General features: G+C 35.6%; 1 long non-coding RNA gene across 2 annotated transcripts; it reads left to right on the top strand.

Moving 5' to 3' along the window:
* Positions 1-4,457: 4,457 nt before the first annotated feature.
* Positions 4,458-8,339, top strand: LOC113077299 (uncharacterized). 2 transcript variants are annotated; one of them, XR_003281291.1, is made up of 4 exons: positions 4,486-4,545; positions 6,894-7,070; positions 7,390-7,469; positions 8,022-8,339. It is a non-coding gene; the product is annotated as an uncharacterized LOC113077299 (long non-coding RNA). The 2 variants fall into 2 exon arrangements; XR_003281294.1 differs by lacking the exon at positions 6,894-7,070 and having other exon boundaries at positions 4,458-4,545.
* The last annotated feature ends 368 nt before the right edge of the window (positions 8,340-8,707 follow it).

Below are 8,707 nucleotides of genomic sequence, written 5' to 3'. Positions count from 1 at the left end.
TAGCGTCACCATTGTGGAGATCAGTGTTTCCTTTAGTTGGGCTTCTGACCCTTGACTTTTGTACTTTAGATTATGTTTCATTGCTGTATTTGTATCTTTATGGTACATCTGTTACAGCAACGTTAATACTGATAGCCAAGTGATTATAGCTGTTTCTGTCAAGCATTATCTAGACTAACTTAAAGTGTTGCTATAGTAATCAAATATTATTTTGTGGTGTTTAAATATGCCAGTGAATTGCACATTTTTTGTTTCTTCAATTTTATAAGATGGAACAGTAATGTGATAACAAAAACATATGGATTTAATGACAGTTTGAGTTTTAATATATTGGCAGCGGTGTCCACAACACTCAAAGAGAGACATCAACAATCAGCATATGAATCTCAACAATGGTGACAATCAAAAGGTTCGTGATGCAATGCATGCTGGGTACCAGCACAGGATAAAACTCATCCATGACTCCCAGCATGCATTGCAGCATGAATAAATTATGCCCCTGAATTGTTCTCTTATTTTCTTGAATTCTCATGTGCTTATAATTTTGCTTTTGTCTTAAGTTTTAGTAGCATGTTTTGTGAAGTTCTGAACTTATCTGTTTATTTATTTTGTGGAATGTCATCATTGTTGTGATTCATACGCTGATTCTTGATGTTTCTGTCTAAATTTCAGCAAAGGTTTTTTTTAATGAGTTAAATTTTGAAAACAGTTTTTCATAACTTAAGGCTCAGCAGTGTCTCTTATTTTGCTGTAGTATCAATAAGAGAAGGGACACAGGACTGGATCAGAAATAATAGAGTGTTTGTTCTTGTCAATCTATAAACAACAATACCAGATTTATTTCTTCCATTGATTTTTTTTTTTTTTTTTTTGCCATAAGTTCCAAAGATGCATTGTTACAACATGTAAAAAAAAACCTTAGTTGTTGAAAAGTCACGTTCAAGAGCGCAACTAAAGTTAACACTGATCTCCATCATGGTGGTGAAAAAAAAACACCTAAACCTATTTTTCTCTCAATAAGATCTTCTGTACACATCTGACAGACATAAAGTCAGTCTGGTTAGTTATGTGAATCTGGTGAAAGTGATTTAGGAGTTGTTTAATCAGATCTTGAGAGATTTGATGAATTCAAGGCTGTGGCTGAAGTCATTTGTAGTTCTTGTGTTTCTCTTTCATTTGGTGATTCTGTTTTTAAATAGCAGGTGTTCATCACTAATGCTCAATAATCAAGTAATCAAGAATTATCTCATTAATTATCTCACTAATTCAGTGTTACTCAAACACTCTGTAGTGTGCACACATTATAAGTGTTCATTTAAAACTGAGGATTTTGTTGTGGGGTTTAAAGGGTTAAATATTTAAGATGAAGAAAAAACAGCATGAAATAATTTAAAAGTAATAAACTGTAATTAATTTACAGGAAACAAACTGTAGAAAAACAGTTATTTACTGGCACCCCTGCTTTCTACAATCTGTTGCCGTAAATTAATGGTTATCAGCAAAAAAAAGTGTTTTTCTACAGTTTGTTGCCGTTAAGTCAAGGAAAAACAGTAATACACTGTAAAATGTAAATGTCAGATTTACCAAATTAAAAAAAAAAAATAATTTAACTAAAACATTTGTGAACATCCATACAAAATAATTTATGCAAAGTCATAATGAGAGTAAATACAGAACTCAACTGTATTAATGTTTGTTGCACAAGAGATATCTGTTAGTTTAAATTAGTTTTGTTGTTCACCATTGTGCTGGAGAGTAGAGCCTGTGTTTCAGTCAATGATAAGTTACAAATTCTGATCTTTTGCTGCTTTATAAAAAGACAGTAAATTTTGATTCTCCTGATACAGTGGTGATCTCTGTGTTAAGTATATCAGCACATACGTGTGAGCTGCAGTGATTTGAGTAAACGTCATGCATTTAGTTACTTTACTATATTACACATTAAGTGTTTGCAGTTTTATATTAAGAAATATTTCTTCTCAGTGGACTCAAATGAAAGAAGTTCATAGTACTAACATCGTAGGAATGCTAGTTTTTAAACTCGAACTGTTTGAAGCAGTGGGAGTGGAGTTAATTTCCATGGTAAAATTTACGGTAAAATACTGTAAAAAAAATTAAGAGTGGTAAATTAATGGTTGAGAGCTGTAAATTAACAGTACTTTACTGGCACCCCTGCTGCCAGTAAATTACTGTTATTTAACGGCACAATTTTTTACAGTGTAAGAGCGGGAGAAAGAAAGTGCAGAATAAAAGGTAATTACGTGAGGAAAACATGGAAATAGGCATGACACTCTTAAGTGTGTATTCTGAAAGGTGTATACAGTTTTATTTGTTTAAGCATTATGATCATATGAACATATGATTACTTGGCTTGTTCAATAATATTAATCAAATGCACAATCACTGTACTGTGAAGAGTTATGTAAGCTGGATAATTACTTTTACATCTCTGAGCATTTCAGTATTTGGTGGTGTTGTTAGCATTTGCAGCACGTGTGTTGTCAAAAACCATCGTAAATTCGTTTTGTTAATGTAACCTAATATTAAATGTTTCAGCTTTTTTTTTTTTTTTTTTATTAAATTAATTTAGATGTTACCACATGAAGTGCGCATTTTTACATTATCATACGCTTAATGCGGCTTAATGCATTAACATATTAAAAGTGCCCCTGTGTCCAAGTTTGGTCCCCCCTCCGGTCCCTAAATTTGAGATAGTCCTCACTGCAGAACACAAGATCCAGGGGGCGTAACTGGATCCATATGTAACTCCTCCTACCTTACATATAGCTAAACCTAACCGTCTCCACCCCCTGATCAACCCTGATAAAAACACCCATCTCCACACCTAAACCTACCAATCTCCACCCCCTAGATGTGGATTCAATCATGCCTCATGGATCTTGACTTGTGTTCTGCAGTGAGTGGCTACTGCTAAACTTGGAATCATATCAAACCAAACAATTTTGGGTTCAATGCGCAGTATGTCCTGTGGGTGGCAGTAATGGAAAAAGTAACACATCACCAGCTGCTAAAATCAAATCTTTCGCTCCGCTGACTAGCGCAGGGACAGAAGAGGCAGACGCGTTTTTACAGAGCTGCGCAATAAATCCAATCATGCATGATTCTGTTGCGCTTATGAATGCAATAACCAATCAGAGGCATTCAGATGAGTCATCTCTGAAACGCCTGTGTTTTTTTTTTTCAGTGCACACTGACTGATTGATTTCTGTTCTCTGGCGATTTTTTACTCATCAGAAACAACAGAGTGCAGGTGTGCATAAGTAAGATTCACACTATAAAACAGCTTGAGTGATTGTAATGGAAGTTTTTGAGATTGTTTGAACCCTGAAGTACTATAGACTGAAGTCAATAGTGATTTTATTTTGATAATGTAAATGTTCTCTCCTCTATTTCTGTACTATGAAAGTGTTATAATTAGTAACTTACAATGTTTTTATTAAATGCACATAAATACAAAGTCAGTCGTATGAAAGATATTTTATAGCAACACCCAAGTAAAAAGTTTTTTTTTTTTTTTTGCATAATTAATATATTACACTATTAGGCTACTTTGCCCATCGCCCATTAGCCATCAACTAACATAATCTATAAAGGTGCTAAATGCATTTATTTACACGTAATTGAGAATGGAGATATTTCATGATATAGTTAACATGTTTGGGAATATTTCGAATAAAAAGGAAAATATAAATTAAACAAAGTGAATGAGTGAAGTGACATTCAGCCAAGTATGGTGACCCATACTCAGAATTTGTGCTCTGCATTTAAGTGCACACACACATATATGCTCTGATCCGAAGTGCACACACACAGAGTAGTGTGAACACACACCCAGAGCAGTGGGCAGCCCTTTATGCTGCGGCGCCCTTTGAGCAGTTGGGGGTTCAATGCCTTGCTCAAGGGCACCTAAGTCATGGTATTGAAGGGGGACAGAGCACTGTACATGCACTCCCCTCACCCACAATTCCTGCCGGCCCAAGACTCGAACTCACAACCCTTCGATTGGGAGTCCGACTCTCTAACCATTAGGCCCCTATAAAAGTCATAAGTCGTAAACAGTCGTGACGGTCATGCTTCCCACATTCACTCCTGCCCCACAAAAATGAATGCAGAACTCCCCTGACACTACAATACAAAATTATTTGTCAAATAAATTAATCATCATAAAACATTCATTTGAGTTTAAGTTACAAATTTATTGTAAACTAACAACTGCTTCACTTATGTGCAGTATGCCACTGATCAAGACTAAAACTGGAAAGTGGATCCTCAGGAACAGGAATGAGCGCCCTTGATGTACATGGTTCTGATAATGTGTTTATGGTAAACTTAACTGTGTCGTGTGACCCGTGTGTATGTTTTAGTAGGCTTACTTTGCGGGCTTCTGTGTGTTATTTCGCCTTATGAGCCAACACACAGCAAAGACGAGCAGCAGGAGGAGCAACAGCAACACCACAAACACGATGAAAATATTGGAGTTCAGCCACAGTGACAGAGTATCTCCGGATTTCATCCCTACACGGAGTAAGTAACACATGCTCATGAACTGCGTTTTGACAAATTTGCATATGCTCAGTGAAACAAGATATATATACAAACTTATAAACTGCTGATAACTGTTTGATATTTAACGCCGCCAGACTATTGTTTATATGCAAATCCGTATGAAAGAACAAAAATCTTTTTTGTTCAGTTTTCAATTTGAGTTTGGACAAAGATGTAAGTTAAGTATATGTCTTTGATATAGCCCACCTGAATAATGGTCTGTTCAGTTTCTTTTGATCAGTAAACGTGCTCTGTAAATACATAGAAACACTGTGTTACAACAACGGTTAAAACAGTTCAACACTTCAAAACATAACAGGAAGGGGGCGCTAGATCCCGAGAAAACTGTGTGCGCAATATAATGTAAAGACTCATTTCTGTCAGATGTTTGCATAAAGCAGTCAGTCTAGTTGATACAATCCGTTTTAATTTTAGATCTTTTTATTATTATTATTATTATTATTATTATTTATAAGCCACATAGAACTATACGAGGTTTACTTGTTGTAACTTGTGTTATTTCCTTTGTTTCAGCCTTGTGTTATAGAATATCTAGTCTTTGTTGCCAATCTCTCTCTCTCTCTCTCTCTCTCTCTCTGTATTAATGTAAACTGGGACACTTTTTTTTCCCATTGAGATTATAAATTAACGCTATAAATCTATTGTCTAAAATTCAGTCAGTCAAGAAATAACTCTTCTGCAGCTAAGGGGCAGATGAAGGGGAAGAGCAGGAGACCTGAAACCAAGTGATCATAAGAATTTATTAAATAGAACAGGACAAAAAGGCAAAACTCTTTTCTGTAACTATAATTGTATTGTCTCCAAAAGTAACAGATAAGAGGTTGTCTGCCTTCAAGGTTTTCAATAACATTTTAAAAAGCAATAATTTGATGAATCAACAGCCTGTCAGCTAATCTCCAACATGTTTTACACTAAGCAATACTTTTGGATCAGACTATTTTGTTCACACCGAATGGCATTTTATAAGAGAAGTCACAGACTTTTTGCTACAGGTGAGATACATTTTTTCCTATGGTATTTGTAAATGATGAGTGTCGCACAACTCTGACTGAAATTCAATGAATTGGCTAAAATATCTTCCATTGTTATTTGACTCTCTGACTCTAGCACTCTCATTCTAATTCTATTCTTTAGAAAGAAAAAAAACTTGCCCCTTTTAGACTTGCACGCTATTTACCATATTTACTAACTGTAAATTAGTAAATGATTAAAAACCCATAGCTTCTCTAATCTTTTTGTATTTTGTTGCTTTTTTTATTATACAAAAGCAAAAAATGCCTCTAACACTAGCTTGCTCTATTCTTTTTCTATTCTATCTGTTTTTTTTCTTTATTATATATAATAAAAAAATCCTCACGATGTGCACTGCCTTAAGCTAACCTCAATTGTAAGTAGTTTTAGATAAAATCATTAGCTAAATTACTAAATATAATGTAAATGTATGTCTACCGCTGGACGCCACTCTCTCGCGAAAACTTACAATACTTAGCAGAAGCTAGATATTAAGGTTTATAAAGTTGTAAATATGGATATTTTTCTTACACAAACACATCACTTTGCTTCAAAAGGCCTTTATTAACCCCCCAGAGCCGTATTAACTTTTTTTATAATAGATGGGTGCAATTTTTTGGACTTCAAATTTTGGGTTACCATCCACTCCCATTATAAAGCATGGATTAGTCTGGATATTATTTAATATAACTCTGACTTTATTCATCTGAAAGAAGAATGCCATATACACTTAGGATGGCTTGAAGGTGAGTAAATCATGGGCTAATTTTCATTTCGGGTGAACTATCCCTGTCTTTATTCATCTTAAAGGAACAGTTCACCCAAAAATGAAAATTAGCCCATGATTTACTCCGTATAATGGGAGTGAATGGTGCCCCTGTTTTTGAAGGCCAAAAAACTGCATCCATCCATCATAAATCTACTCTATGTGGTGAGGGGTGTTAATAAAGGCCTTTTTATCATAAAGGCCAATTTCATCATTAGCCTTTGAATCCTTGGTGACATTTCATTCAGACTCTTCTTTATTAATGCAATTAATGGACAATGGTCAGTTTCTGCATAAAGGTGGGAAGACAATATACGTAGTTATGAAAATTGTCGAGGCCAAAGACTAATCTAAAGCACTCTTTCTTATTTTGTGCATATCGATACTCAGAATCAGTCAGGGATCAGATACTTTTCATTTCTAGAGTGGCATTGATCTTCTCGCTGTTTGGCTGTATCCCTTGAGTTAACAGTTTGTCCCCAAGAAATACAAGTTCTTGCACACCAAACTGAAATTTATTTTTGTTTAGTTTCAGTCCACTCCATCTGATTTTCTGCAGCACTTTGGTCAGTATGTTGTTGTGCTCTTGAAGTGAAGAACCCCAAATGATGATGTCATCAATATATGCTCTGACTCCTTCAAGTCCTTCAGTAATGTTTTCCATCACTCTATGGGAGATTTTTGAAAGCAGAAACCATTCCAAATGGTAGGTCTGAGGAAAGAATATCTACCAAATGGAGTGTTGAAGTTACAGAACTTTTTGCACTCCTCATCCAAACATATCTGCCAAAATCCTTGCATCAAGCTTTGTGAAATACTTGGCACCTGACATTTCATTCATTATTTCCTCCCATTTTGTTTTTTGAGATCATGCTTTATGTTGTCATTCAGATGTTTAGAATCCATGCACACTCTTAAGTCTCCCTCTTTTTCTTGACACACACCATAGAGTTCCCCCAGTCAGTTGGTTCTTCTATTCTTCTGATAACTCTTAATGTGGTCATCCTGTCTAATTCTTTCTTTAGATGATCTTTGAGTGGAGCTCAACGTGCAGGATGCACTACAGGCTGTGCATTTTCCTTCAGCTGAATCTTGAAAAGAAAAGGTAAAACATGAAAGCCTTTGAAAACATCTGTAAAGCTCTGCACTATGACATCCACAGAATTACTTGTAGTCACAGCTGAACTTTCCTGGTTGATGTGGTGCACCATTTTGACAAGATTCAAGCTCTCAGGCTTTGTCACCTAGCAGGGACTCCAGTTCCTCAGCAACAACAGAGAACAGTAGCTGATACACTTTGTCTTTCACTGTTACTTTTAGCTTGCATGTGCCTAAAGAGTCAATGCTTCCACCATTAATAGCAATAAATAGCAATAAATCTGGCCAGCACATTGTCATACACATTACACTTAACACTGTGCCATCCTGTGGCTTCCTAGAGTAACAGGCACAAACACTTAACATCATCACAGCAATGTATGAAGATTTAAGACTGAGTAGATTTATCATCCATTCTCCAAACTGCTTGTTCTGTGTAGGGGGTGGGGGTGCTGGAGCCTATGGGTAGACTCAAAAAATTAGAATAACAACAAATCTTATCTACACATCTGTAATACATCTGTGTATTCTTGATAATTGTTGTCATCGTCTGTAACAGCAGAGACAGCGGGGTTTCTCACTCTTCTGCCAACCAAGAGGCAGATGCAGGGAAAGATTTGCAGTTTCCCCCTCAGCAGACATCGTTAAATTCCTCCCCTGCCCCCACTGGAAACCAAGTGATCAGAAGAAATTTGCTGAATTTATTTAATAAACAGACATAGCAAAAGATCTGCCTGATTCATTTTGCCTGACGCACATTCATCAGATGTTCTTAAAACAAAAATAATGGAAAGTGATTGCTTTTTTAAGAATGTAATTGAAAGCCTCAAATGAGGACAACCTCTGCAATGCATTTATTCTGTCTAGTATTTTCAAATTAAATAAAGCAGTATAAGACCTGAATGTATATAATAATAATAATAATAATAAAGAAAATAAATGAAGTTCAACATGCATGCTGTCTGAAAGCTGAATTTTGGGCCAAGGAGCTGGCCAGTACATACATTCAGCTTCAAAAGAAGTCTGCAAAATATCAGCCTATGGGATTCACTCTCCTCTCACACACAACTCCTTCACTATGATCTATGTCAACATCATCGGTCATGATGCCACACTCACGATCTTCATTAACCTGAAGCACAACCAGCTTTTTCAGCCATCTAATTTGGAATAATTGTTCAGAAAAATATTTCACAAATACGAAAACAAAATTTGAAAATGAATACGTACATTTCAACTGCATTA

The sequence above is a fragment of the Carassius auratus genome, chromosome 5 (genome assembly GCF_003368295.1).
Source record: "Carassius auratus strain Wakin chromosome 5, ASM336829v1, whole genome shotgun sequence".
Lineage (NCBI taxonomy): Eukaryota > Metazoa > Chordata > Actinopteri > Cypriniformes > Cyprinidae > Carassius > Carassius auratus.
This window is presented reverse-complemented; position numbering and strand designations above follow the sequence as displayed.